Source organism: Sus scrofa, chromosome X (assembly GCF_054392235.1).
Source record: "Sus scrofa isolate SSC_HxYL_T2T_F1_AM1 chromosome X, Sscrofa_HxYL_maternal_Yorkshire_Landrace_v2.0, whole genome shotgun sequence".
Lineage (NCBI taxonomy): Eukaryota > Metazoa > Chordata > Mammalia > Artiodactyla > Suidae > Sus > Sus scrofa.
This window is the reverse complement of record NC_139401.1, coordinates 41361315-41373723: the sequence shown is the minus strand read 5'-3', so window position 1 is coordinate 41373723 and position 12409 is coordinate 41361315. Positions and strand designations below refer to the sequence as shown.

Below are 12409 nucleotides of genomic sequence, written 5' to 3'. Positions count from 1 at the left end.
AGAATCCAGAGATGCTACAATACATTATCAAAAATGTCCAGTTTTCAACAAAAAGTTATGAGACATACAAAAAAACAAAACCAAAAACAAGACAATGTGGCCCATACACAAGAAAAAAAGCGAGCAATAAAAGCTGTCTGAAAGACCTCAGGTGATGGACCTATCAGACAAAAACTTCAAAGCAGGTATTATATATTCAAAGAATGAAAGGAAACCATGTTTAAAGAATTAAAAGGAAATACAACAACAATGATCAAATACAGAATATCAATAGAGATAAAAATTATTTTTAAAGGGCCATTTTGAAATTTTAGAGTTTAAAAGTACAATGACTGAAATGAAAAATTCACTAGAGGGACATAACAACAGATTTAAGCTGGCAAAAGAACCAACAAACTTGAAGGTAAATCAATAGAAATTGTCCAACCCAAAGAACAGAAAAAATATATATAATGAAGAAATATTAGCAGAATCTGAGAGATCTGTGAGATGTCATTAAGTGTACCAATATAAGCATAACTAGAGTCCAATAAGGAGAGAGAGGGGCAGAAAAAAATTTGAAGGCACAATGGCCAAAAACATCCCAAACTTGATCAACAACATTAATCTACACATTCAAGAAGCTCCATGAACTCCAAGTAGGAAAAAACCATGAAGATATTCACACCGAGATACATTATACTCAAAGTGTTGAAAGGCAAAGAAAAGAAAAAATCTTAAATCTATCAAGGAAAAAATAATCCATCACATACAATGGGGAGGAGACTCAATAGTTTAACAACAGAAATGGTGGAGGCCCAGAAAGCAGTAGGGTGATGTATTCAAAAAACTAAAAAAAAAAAAAAAAAACAAAAAAAAAAAAAAAACAAAAACAAAACCAAACCTGTCAGTCAAGAATCCCATGTCTGGCAAAACTATATTTCAAAAATGAAGTCAAAATAAAGACATTCTCAGATAAAGATGACATCCCTTATAAAGAATACTAAAGGAAATTCTTCAGGCTGAAAGGAAATAGCACTAGACAGTAATTAAAATACACAGAAAGAAATCAAGGGCATGAGTAAAGGTAATTATGTAGTTAAATAAAAGAGATAGTAAAATGATAGTTTTTCTCATTTGTCCTCTTAACATATTTTAAAAAGAATTGCATAAAAGAATAGTTATAATTCAGGGGATATAACAAACAAAGAAGTAATATAATATGACAATAATATCACAAAGGAGGGGGGAGGGAATAGAGCTATATTGTAGCAGTTTCTACATTTTACTGGAATTAAGTTAGTATCATTTGAAAAAGACTGTTGTTAGTTAAAAAGCATGCTATAATTCCTCCAGAAAAAACACTAAGAAAGTCTTTTCAAAAAATATAATTAAAAAAACAAAGGAATTCAAATGGTACACTAAAAAAAAACTATTTAATACCCAAAAAAAGGTTGTAAAGGAGGAATACAAGAACAAAAGGCCATGATACATAGAAAATAAAAATTGAGAGATATGATACAAATATATCAATACCTACATTAAAAATAAATGATTATGTGCACTTTAGCATCACATACATGAAAATGGCAATGAGACAGTGAAGATTGGCATGGCCCCTATGCAAAATAATATGCATATTTATAAAGTGTTCCATATTTTTTGACTGAGAAAAGGCAATCCCAAATTGTTTATATCATGCATGGTTCCCTTTATATAACATTTTTGAAATAACAAAATTTTAGAAACAGATATCAGATTATTGGTTGCCAAGGGTCAGGGAGAGGCAAGGGTGGTGGTGGCAAGGAAATAGGAGTAAAAGGGCAACGTGAGGGATCTGTGTGGTGTTGGAACTGCTCAGTACCTTGATCATGCTGTTGGGATATACCAACCCACACAGGTGATAAAATCGTGTAGGACTTAATAAACCCACTGCCCCCTACTCCATCCCTGCCCTCACACATACACACCCACAAATGAGTATGAATAAAACAGGAAAATCTGAATAAGAGCTATGGATCATATCAATGTCAATATCCAGGCTACCGTAGAAAAATGTAGTTTTGCAAAATGTTACCATTGGAGAAAACTAGGCAAAGTGTGCCAGGTACTACTCTGTATTATTTCTTAGACCTGCATGTGTTAATGCAATTTTATAGAGAAGCAAGAGTCTTTTCAACAAATGGCACTGGGACAACTGGATATCCACATGAAAAAAAAAAGATGAATTTTGATACTTTCCTCATACCCTCCACAAAAATTAACTCACATGCATCACAAACCTAAATTTAAGAGCTAAAAATAAAAAAACTTTCAGAAGAAAATCTAGGAGAAAATTTTTATGACCTTGAGTTAGGCAAAGAGTTCTTAGATACCACATCAAAAGAACAATCAATAGAAGAAAAAAAGATAAATTGCACTTTATAAAAAATTAAAACTTTGCTCTTCAAAAGGCACTTTCAAGAAAATTAAAAGACAAGTCACAAACTCAGAGCAAATATTTGCAAATTATATATCTGAAAAAGGATTTGTATCCAGAATATATAAAGAATTGTTACAACACAACAATGAGAAGACAAACAACCCAGTTAAGTTTTTGGCAAAATATGTGAATTAACATTTCAGAAAAGAAATATGTACATAACTAAAAAATATATGCAAAGATGCTCAACATCATTATTCATTAGTGAAATTCAAATTATAACTACAGTGAGCTACCATTTCACCCTACTAGAATGACTATCATCAAAAAAGACAGACAACAATAAATGTTGACAAGGATGTACAGAAACCGGGCTCTTACTTTGCTGGTGCGAATCTAAAATTGTGCAACTACTTTGGAAGCCATTTGGCAATTTCTTTAAAAATCTGGACATAATTTTAGCACATGACCCATCAATCCCACTCCTGGTTATCTATCCAAGAGAAATAAAAACATACATCCACACAATGACTTGTCCATGAATGTTCGTTCATAGCACCATTATTCATAATGAGCAAAAAGTAGAAACAATCAAATACCCAGCAACTAGTAATGGAGAAACAAATGTATATCCGTGCACTAGAACACTATCAGGCAATGGAAAGTAATGAAGCACTTATACATGCAACAATGTGGCTGAATTTCAAAAGATGTTATGCTAAGTCAAAGAAGCCAGACCCAAAAGACCACACACTGTATAATTTCATTCTGATGAAATGTCCAGAAAAGGCAGATCTATAAATACAGAAAGCAGATTAATGGGTGCCTGGGGCTGAGGGTGGAAGCATTACAAATAGGCATGAGGGATCTTTGGGGGGTGATGGAAATGTTCTAAAACTGGATTGTGGTGATGGTTAGTTAACTCTATAAATTCAACAATCATTGAATTGTTCATTCAAGAATCATTGAATTGCATACTTAAAAATGAGTGAACTCATGGTATGTAAATTATGCTTTAATAAATGTTTAAAAATTAAATGCACAGAGTTCCCGCTGTGGCCTAACGAGATCGCGATCAGCGGCGTCTTGGGAGTGCTGGGGCGGGGTTCAATCCTCAGCCCACCACAGTGGTTTAAGGATCCAGTGTTGCTGCAGCTGAGGCTTGGGTCTCAACCACAGCTCGGATCTGATCCCTGGCCGGGGAACTCCAGATGCCACGGGGCAGCAAAAAAAAAAAAAAAAAAAAAAAATTAAACACAAACATTACAATAAAAAGTCTATCCCTAAATAAATTACTGATAATCGCATTAAGCACCCCCAGAACTGCTTAGTGTGAATGAGTATACTATAAGTGCAGCCTGAAAGAAAGAATTTAATTCCTAGCAGAAGGGGCATACTTTGTGCTTCCCATACCAGGAGGCTTTGTGGAGGGGCAACCCTACATAATCGCTGCACCAATTACTCTCAATCTTATTTCTTTGGGAAAAGGGAAGTAGAAAGTACAGTTTATGCTCTTCTGAAAATCATAAGAATTGTGCTCCTATTGAGGGAATCTTGATTTTCAAACAAGTGCTTCAAAATAAGTCATCAGATGTCATTCCAGATAGAAGACCAATAGTGAATATGGGGGCTTAAGGAGGATTCAATGGGGCAATACCCGTTCATTCCCCTGAAATCAGGCTCACATGACTCATTTTAATTACAACTCTCCTGCCATATACACTCACACCAAATGAACAACCAACTTTTATAGATAATCATAACAACTGTTACTTATTAAATGTCAGGCATTGTAGTCAAGGCTTTAGTCCTCTCAACAAGCATAACCCTTTGAGTCAAGATCTATCTTTATCTTTCCTTCATAGATGAGGAATCAGAGACCCAAAGAGGTTATGAAACTTACTCACTTGTCAGGCAGCTGATAATTATGAAGCCGAGAATCTTCTCCATAAGCCTTCTAACTGCAGAGGACACATTCTCAGCCCCTACTCTCTAAGGCAGTGTTTCTCAAACTTTGTTTTTAAATCACAACTTGGAGTAAAAAATACACTCTACATCGTAACCCAGGACATACAGGTTTATCTACAAATGAAGTTCCATGAAACAATATTTAACCTTACTATGTACAATGCACACTGATATTTTTGTTCTATTTATCTTATTTTACTCTGTAATATCTTGGTCAATATCACTAAATCCATTTCATGACATATTAGTGGGTCATCACTCACTTTTTAAAAAACACTACTACTTATAAAACCTGTAAATGTCACATTGAGATGAGACGCTAAATGAACTTTGAAGATTTCCATAGACCAGCAGGTCAAAGTCAAGTGCCTGCCAGCCTTATCATCCACTCACTCTGCAGCTTTTCACCTGCTGGAGGAAGGAGGAAGGGAAAGCCAAAAGCCCGAGTGGGTCACCTAGTGAGTAGCCCCTACTCAAGTGTGCATTAGCCACAATGTGGCCATGGGAAGAGTGGGAAAAGAGAGAAAGCAATCCATTTGCCTGTATCAAGTGTGCCATAACAGAATTCTTAGGAACATTCCCAGAAAGCAAGAGATTCCAAGAAAAAAAATCTCTTGTCTTCCGAGGACTGGACTGTCATGGGTAGACTAGTTAGCAAATTCACCTTGGCTTAATATCACCTCAAGACACTTCATAGGGGTCTGTGAGATCTCAAGCCTGACATATTCCAGCACTCACACCTTCTCCCCAAATCAACAGCCTAAGACTCAGATCCCAAATTTAGAGATGCACAAAATTCTTTCTGTTCAATTTATAATTAAAAGTATGTGGATTTTATTTGAATAGCTTCACCAAGTGAAAAGTTTTCAAAAATAGTTTGCGGCCTGTTTCTACATTATTAAAATGAAAACACAGCCTTAGGTTTTGGGTGGGTGTTTGTTTTGTTTTGTTTTGTTTTTCCAGTTTGTTCCCTATATCATTCTGGTATGTCATCTTGTGCTTATTTCAGGATAGTTCTTTTCTTTTTCATTAATCTTGGTAATCTTAGCACAATTCCCCACAATTCATTTCTCTACAAAGTTGCCTCTATTTGCTTAGATTTTTCTGCCGATGTAAGCACTTGGACGGATCCAAAAGGTGAAGAGGGGATTAGGGAAGCCCAAACCGAAGGTCTTAAACTTATGTGTTCTCAATTCTTTTCTTGATCAGGGAGATTACATTGGAAGAGTTATCTCTGTCTACTTAAGAAGAGAGGCTGCAGGAGACAGAGCACTGCGGAGATTTTGTTATTGTTAAGGATTACTCCTTTTTCTTCTGTCTTTAACCATTGCATTCCTAAAAGGACTCCTTTGTAAAAGCCCTTGCTTCAAAGTAGACTTTTAAGATGTAACTGTCTGTAGGGCAGCTCAGATCTAACATTTCTAAACCGGAACTTCTGACTGTCAGCTGCCACCACCCCCACCCCAACTCCTTCTCCCCACCCTCTTCGAATTATCAGAAAAAAAAGTCAACCCTTCCACCCAGTCACTTCAGCCAAAAACTAGAGGCCATACTTAATTCCTTTCCTTCCACCACCAACTCCCATATATTAATCCAGTAGTAAGACCTATTGCTCTGCTTCCAAAATAGATCTCCAATCTCTCCAGTTTTCCCCATCTCCCTGCTCATATGACATTATCCCCTCCCACCTGAACTGCTGCAAAAGCCACCGAAGTGATGTCTTTGTCTTTGTGTCTGGTCTTGCCTCTTCTAATCCATTCTCCACCCAACAGATAGAAGATCTTATAAAAATTTAAAGCAAATCATGTCCTTCCCCTGCTTAAAGCCCTAAATAGATTTTCACTGCAGTTGAAATAATATCCTTGTTCTAAAGGCTCCATACAGGTTGCCCCTTGGCCATCCCTCCTGACTAATCACCTGCCACTGTCCTGTACTTTTTCACTACACTTGAGCAACACTGGTTTTCTTACCTGTCTTCAAACACACCAGGGTCATTACCATCTAAGGGCATTTGTACTTACTGTTCCCTCTGCATAGAACACTGTTCCCCCAGATCTTCATTTGGCTAGCTCCCTTCTGGTCTCAGCTCAAATATCAACTCTTCAAAAAAATCCTTCCATGACTGCCTTATCTAATGGTGCTCACCCACCCACTCCTGATCACATTAACCCGTGCTATTTTTTTATAGCATTTATCACCACTTGAAATAGGTTTTCTTTGTTTATTGTCTCTCTCCTCCATTGGAATGCAAGCTCCCACGGGAGCAGGAACCGTGGTCTCGCTCATTTACTGTTGTACTGCACTACCTAGAAGAGTGCTTGGCACCTAGAGGACACTCGATTAATAGTCAGAGAATTAATTGGCATGCTGCACTATTTCTGACTTCCTTTTGTACATTGACTAATGTACAAATAATATAAGCTATCAATCAAATGTTTCAAGTAAGCTCTTTTCCAATCCCTCCTTAATAACATCAAGGATATTAAAACTAGGAAAATCTCACTCTGAGGAATTCATTCTACCCTAGTCAACTCTGGCTCATTTATGCTTCTTATCATAACTCAAGGATTCAAAAAACACTTACTGAGTAATTACCAAAAGCCAAGCACTGTGCTAACCACAGGTATATCACCCATTCAGAACCTCAGCTTGTACTTTTGTTAGCAACTGGTGAAAACTGTATACTTGATACAGCCAAACACTAACTGCAATTATATATTTTTAAATTTTTATTTATTTTAATATTGGAGAGTCAATAACAGGGCCAGTAATAATTTCCTGTTACTTAGAAGGAGATTTATACCCAATAGGAAGGTTGATTTTTCTTCTTTTTTCTATCAAGAAAAACGGAATCAGAATTACATGGAAGAAAGCTGTACTATTCAAATAAAGAATTTAACTATGTGGGGGAGGGAAGAGAGAGCTGATTTTTCCTCAAAAGATTAAAAAAAAAGTGGCATTTCTTTGAAATTCACAGCACATAATCTACTGCACGAAAATATAAGCAGCCAGTTCTTAGAGCCAGAACAGCTCCATTAGGGCATCTGTTTCAATTACAAACCTGTTTTGGTTTAGCCATGAACACTTAGGAAGTTATTAAAATTGCACAAATCCACTGAATATAGGCACTAGAAGGAAACTTGATGCTCAGGTTGTTCGCTTGCCTCAATTTATACATGAGGTCACTGCAGCCAGGCCACGTCGAGTGGCGTGTCCAATGGTTCACGATCAGTTAAGTGGCCAAGTTAGAACTTGCAATCGAGTCTCCTGGCCCACTGGCTCTGACAGACACAGTTTATTGCCTATCCAATTGCCCATCTCCATTCCCTACTTCCCTGCAAATTAGGATTTGTTCAAAGAATCAGGCAGAGATTCTGTGATTTCAGAGAGGAAGGATTCCTTCCTTAGCCTCAGAAAACCAGTCGTTATTGGATGAAGTGGCCCTCTCATGCCCTTTGGTCTGCAGTGGTCTATGATGGGCCTGTGACCTATTTGCAGCTAATGAGATCTAAAGGACACTTTTTTGGTAATGTATCACTTGTCCCAAATTCTGAAAAAGTAGAGACACAGAAGGCAAAAAAAAATTCTTTCCCTTTCAACTTTCTTTCTGCCTTAAACTCAGATGTGACACTCAGAAATGCTGTAGTTCTTTTGCAGCCATAAAGCAACAAGTCAATAGAATAAACATAGCAGCACAGAGAAAGGGCTGAGGTTGCTGAAACAATCCGCTCACTTCCAGACTTCTCGGTAAGCAAGGAAAAGTAACTTCCTATTTCTTTAAGCCACTGTTGTCCAATTTCTATTGTTTGTAACAACACATTCTTAATTTGTACTACATATCAGAGACTTCTAAACTGTGGTCTTAGGAGCTATAGAAGATACACTGCAGTCTCTCAAGGGTCAACAAAAGTGGAGGAATGAAGAGAGATGGAGAGAAGAATCTGCAATTACAAGTCTATATCCCCCACTTGAAGCTGAGCAACCCTTTCCATCTGATCCCCTTACTGAACTTTCACAAAAGCTTTCTCAAATTGAAATAGAATATCCACGGTGTAGAATCATTTTGAGAACCATTACAGCACACCATGCAGGCCTATGCTTTCAATAAAATGAAACTACAAATAAAATGCCCCAGGGGAGCTCAACAGGCAAATTAGTCCCCTGGAGACTTCTTTTGTAAAGAGATGAACCACCCTTCCTTTATACAGAAATATAGATTGCACATGCAGGTTCACTTAGAATAGGATAAATTTACTATCTCCCCCACTAGGGACCTTGAAATTGGCCTCTGAAACTACACTGATCTCCTTGCTCCTCCTAATTCCATCTATTGGTTTGTCCTCTGATACTGTCAAGCAGATGCAGTGATAAACATCACCATCCATGACTGGTGTCAACTCCCCTCTTAGGACGAGGGATAGAGAATGGTTATTAGTCTGCCACTGTGGGAATTGAATTTTCCTGTCCACTGGAGAACAGAGGGCAGGGTCATTGTTTAGGAACACCTGGATGGATAGATCACTGACTGGTTTGTCCTCTGAGACAAGGATGTGACCCTTGCTAAGGCTGTTTGTTCATGAACCAGGAAAGTCTGATCTGTACAAATATTTTCCTAAATAAGACTTCATTGATTACTGATGTAAGCTCTTCCAGAATGGTGACATGAGCCTTGAGGACAATGTTCCTGGCAGTTATATGCTCATCTCAGTTGGGAATCCAGGGGAAGGGAAAAAACTAAAACAAGCTGTTCTGCATCTGCTTAGGCTGTGTAGCCCCCCTGCTTTAAAGTCTGTAGCCCAGGAAGTTCAAGAATGTGCATGTATATCAGGTACCTCTTGTGACCATCTCCCAGCCTCCCAGCCTACCTTTTACCCCATCTGTTACTATGGCAACCAGATTCATGCATGTATAATAGACAGTGTCTCAACTCAGCTTTCTGTGTGTCTGGCTGTCTGACCCAGAATCTGTCTGATGTTACAAAATGGGCTCCCATCAAGACTTATGCATGGGTAGAGCTGGAAATAAGAGAAAGCTAATGTCCCATGGGGAAGCCCCTGACCAGTGGAAGAAGAGAGTTGGTTAATTTATCATCTTTCCTCCAGACAACCAATTCTGAGGTACAAGTACACAGCAATTTTGAAGTTCTCAGCAGGACTGAGACCTAAAAGCCCACAGCAGTGATCAACTCAACAATGCACCCTGGAATTGGCTTTCGCTCCTTCCCTGTTCCACTCTTCCTGGTTCCCCACTCCTGTTCCTTGGGATAAAATAAACTACCTGCATCCAAGTCCAGTTCTCAAGATCTGCTTTCAGAGAGGGGAACCTATCCCAACAATATGCAACCCACACAGAATGCTGAAACCTCTGTCACCCCAAGAAATGCTAGGCCTAGGAGGTCAGGGCTTCCTAGCTTCCACATCATCTGAGCTATCTTCAAGGAGGCACATCCTTCTGCCAGAGGGCCTTTGTGGTAGTTTTAAAACATAACCACAAATTTTGTCATGCTCTTTTCATCTACAGGTGGGGTTTATCATCCTTCTCCTAAATCTGGGCAGATTCAAAGATCCATGACCACTTCAACCAACAGACTATGGCAAAAGTAACACAATGGGACTTCAAGGCTGTCATGAAAACCCATGTAGCATATATCTTGTTTGGCAGATCACTCACTCTTGGACCTTGAATTGCTATGTAAGAAATCTGACTATCCTGAGGCTACCATGCTTGAGAGGCCACATGTAGGTACCCTAGTCCCCAGTCCCAGCTGAGCCATTTGATCAAGGCGTCAGACATGTGAGTAAAGCCCACACCAGATCATTCACCAGGTGAATACCAACAAGTGACTTCCAAGGATACTACATGGAACAGAAGAATCACCCAACAATGCCATATCCAAATGCTAGACCCACAAAATCATGACACATAATAACACAGTTGCTGTTTTACGTCACTAAGTTTTGGAATCATTTGTTGAGCGGTAATAGGTAATTGAAAGACCCTGGAAATGCAAGTCAAAATTACTTAAGGGATAGTACTGCTGTCCTTGAGATGAAAGAAAATAGCAAATCCCCACAGAAAAGACTTTTCAAGAGTTCATGGCTACCTTTCCTCAACTCTAACTTGATATGATCTCTTAAGTCTACTCTGCCCCTACAGTCTGTGTCCCTTTTCCTTAGTGATTAAATATTGATGCCCCTAAACCTGCTGCCTCCTTCCTCATTTAAATAAAACTCCTGGCATTGCACCCTAATATCAAAGCAGCAACTCTGTGTCTTTGTCCTAGCCCTCTCAGAAGTTTATGTCTACCAAAAGAGGTTTGAGAGTATCTGCTGGAGGGGGGAGGCATTCTGCCATCACATCGATAATATTTAATGCATTATAATCTCAGTGTGTATGCAAGGGGAGGGAAAAAAGAGCTGTTCAAAGGCCATCACAGGATGAAAATGCAATAATTGGGAACTAGCAGGGATTCTGAGACATAAAACGGTTGTTACTGCCTTTTATGCTTCTGTTTGTCACATTTAATAATAAGAATATTTTGCATTTATATGATGCCTTACAGTTTAAAAAGCACTTTCATATACATTAGCTCATATTCTACAAACCTTCTATGTGTGATCTTACCTACATCCATGGCTTCAAGACATATCATCTCCATGGAGATAACTGCCAAATCACCTAAATGAGTCTCTCTCTCTCCCCACCTCCCCCTCTCTCTCTTTCCTTATACTTCTACCCACCTCCTAGACTTTTCCACAAAAATATTCTGGAGGCACTTAAAATATATTACTTCAATACAAACCCATTTTCTCCACAACACCCCCAACACATAGACACACACACACACACACACACACACACACACACAAACACACACACACACACCCATCTCTTCCATCTTTCTTCACATCTCAAACAGTGGTACCATTGTCCTCCCAGACGAGAAAGTCTGAAGTCATCTTCTCATCTTCTCCTTCTCCTCAAAACCACTTAGTTGTCAAGTCCTGTGAGTTCTATTCCCACCATGACTCTAACAATACTCCTTTGTATTCCACCAGATGCCACCACCAGTTCAGGCCTCTGTCACTCATCTAGATCAAGGTCTGCACACTAAAGCCCTGGCCATATCCAGCCCACTACCATTTTTGTAAATGATGTTTTACTGGAATGTAACTATACTCATTCATTTACATATTGTCTTTGGTTGATCTTACACTATAGCAACAGAGCTGAGTAGTTGCAAGGGAGGCCACATGGCCCACAAGGCTTAAAATCTGATCCTTTGCAGAAAAAGTTTGCCAACCCCTGGTATAGATTGTCTCCTACTGAATAAATCTGAAAGATAAGAGACACTCTTCAACTGTTACCTGCTTAGAGGTATTTTTTCACCGAGTAGAACAGACCAACAATTCTGCTTGCATGCAGTCAGTTTATATTGTTGATTTATCACAGTTTGTTATTTAAAACTGACTTCCTATAAATGAGCTTCATCCCTTGAGGCCTTATTAACTGAGCATATACCTGTAACTCTACACAGTGCATCAGAGGTTCCTCAAGACTATGTCTAGACTCCCAGCTGGAGGTCCACAGCTGGAGTTGGAAGATCTCAGCACCTCATGTAATACCCTGTGGTTTCACTATTGCTGCTCGGTTTTCATGATTTATTTTGTATTCTTTGACATTCCAAAGGTTTTTTTTTTTTTAGGACATAGTCCTATCTTAACCAAATGTAGGTCATGGATTAAATAACAATAGTGATTTTTTTACTTCCACCTACCCCTGCTCCAAAAGACAACAACGACAGCTTCTATACAATTCCATTGCTATACAAATTATCATAAACTTAGCAGCTTTAAAAAAAATACATGTTTCTTATCTCCTAGATCTGTAGGTGACAGTTTGAGCATAGTGTGACTGGATTCTCTACTCATGTCTTGCAAAGGTAACATCAAAATGTCCACCAAAGGCTGTGGTTCTCCTCTGAAGCTTGCAGTCTTCTTCAGAATTCACTGGAAATGAGCAGAATTCATTTCTTTATAG

General features: G+C 38.5%; 1 protein-coding gene and 1 non-coding gene across 9 annotated transcripts in view; one reads left to right on the top strand and one right to left on the bottom strand.

The window, feature by feature from the left end:
- The window catches only part of LOC146394562 (uncharacterized), a 965202-nt gene that overhangs the window by 735109 nt on the left and 217684 nt on the right, over window positions 1-12409 (bottom strand). The window lies entirely within an intron of this gene.
- Window positions 1539-1642, top strand: LOC146394563 (U6 spliceosomal RNA). The gene has a single exon (XR_014835981.1). It is a non-coding gene; the product is annotated as a U6 spliceosomal RNA (small nuclear RNA).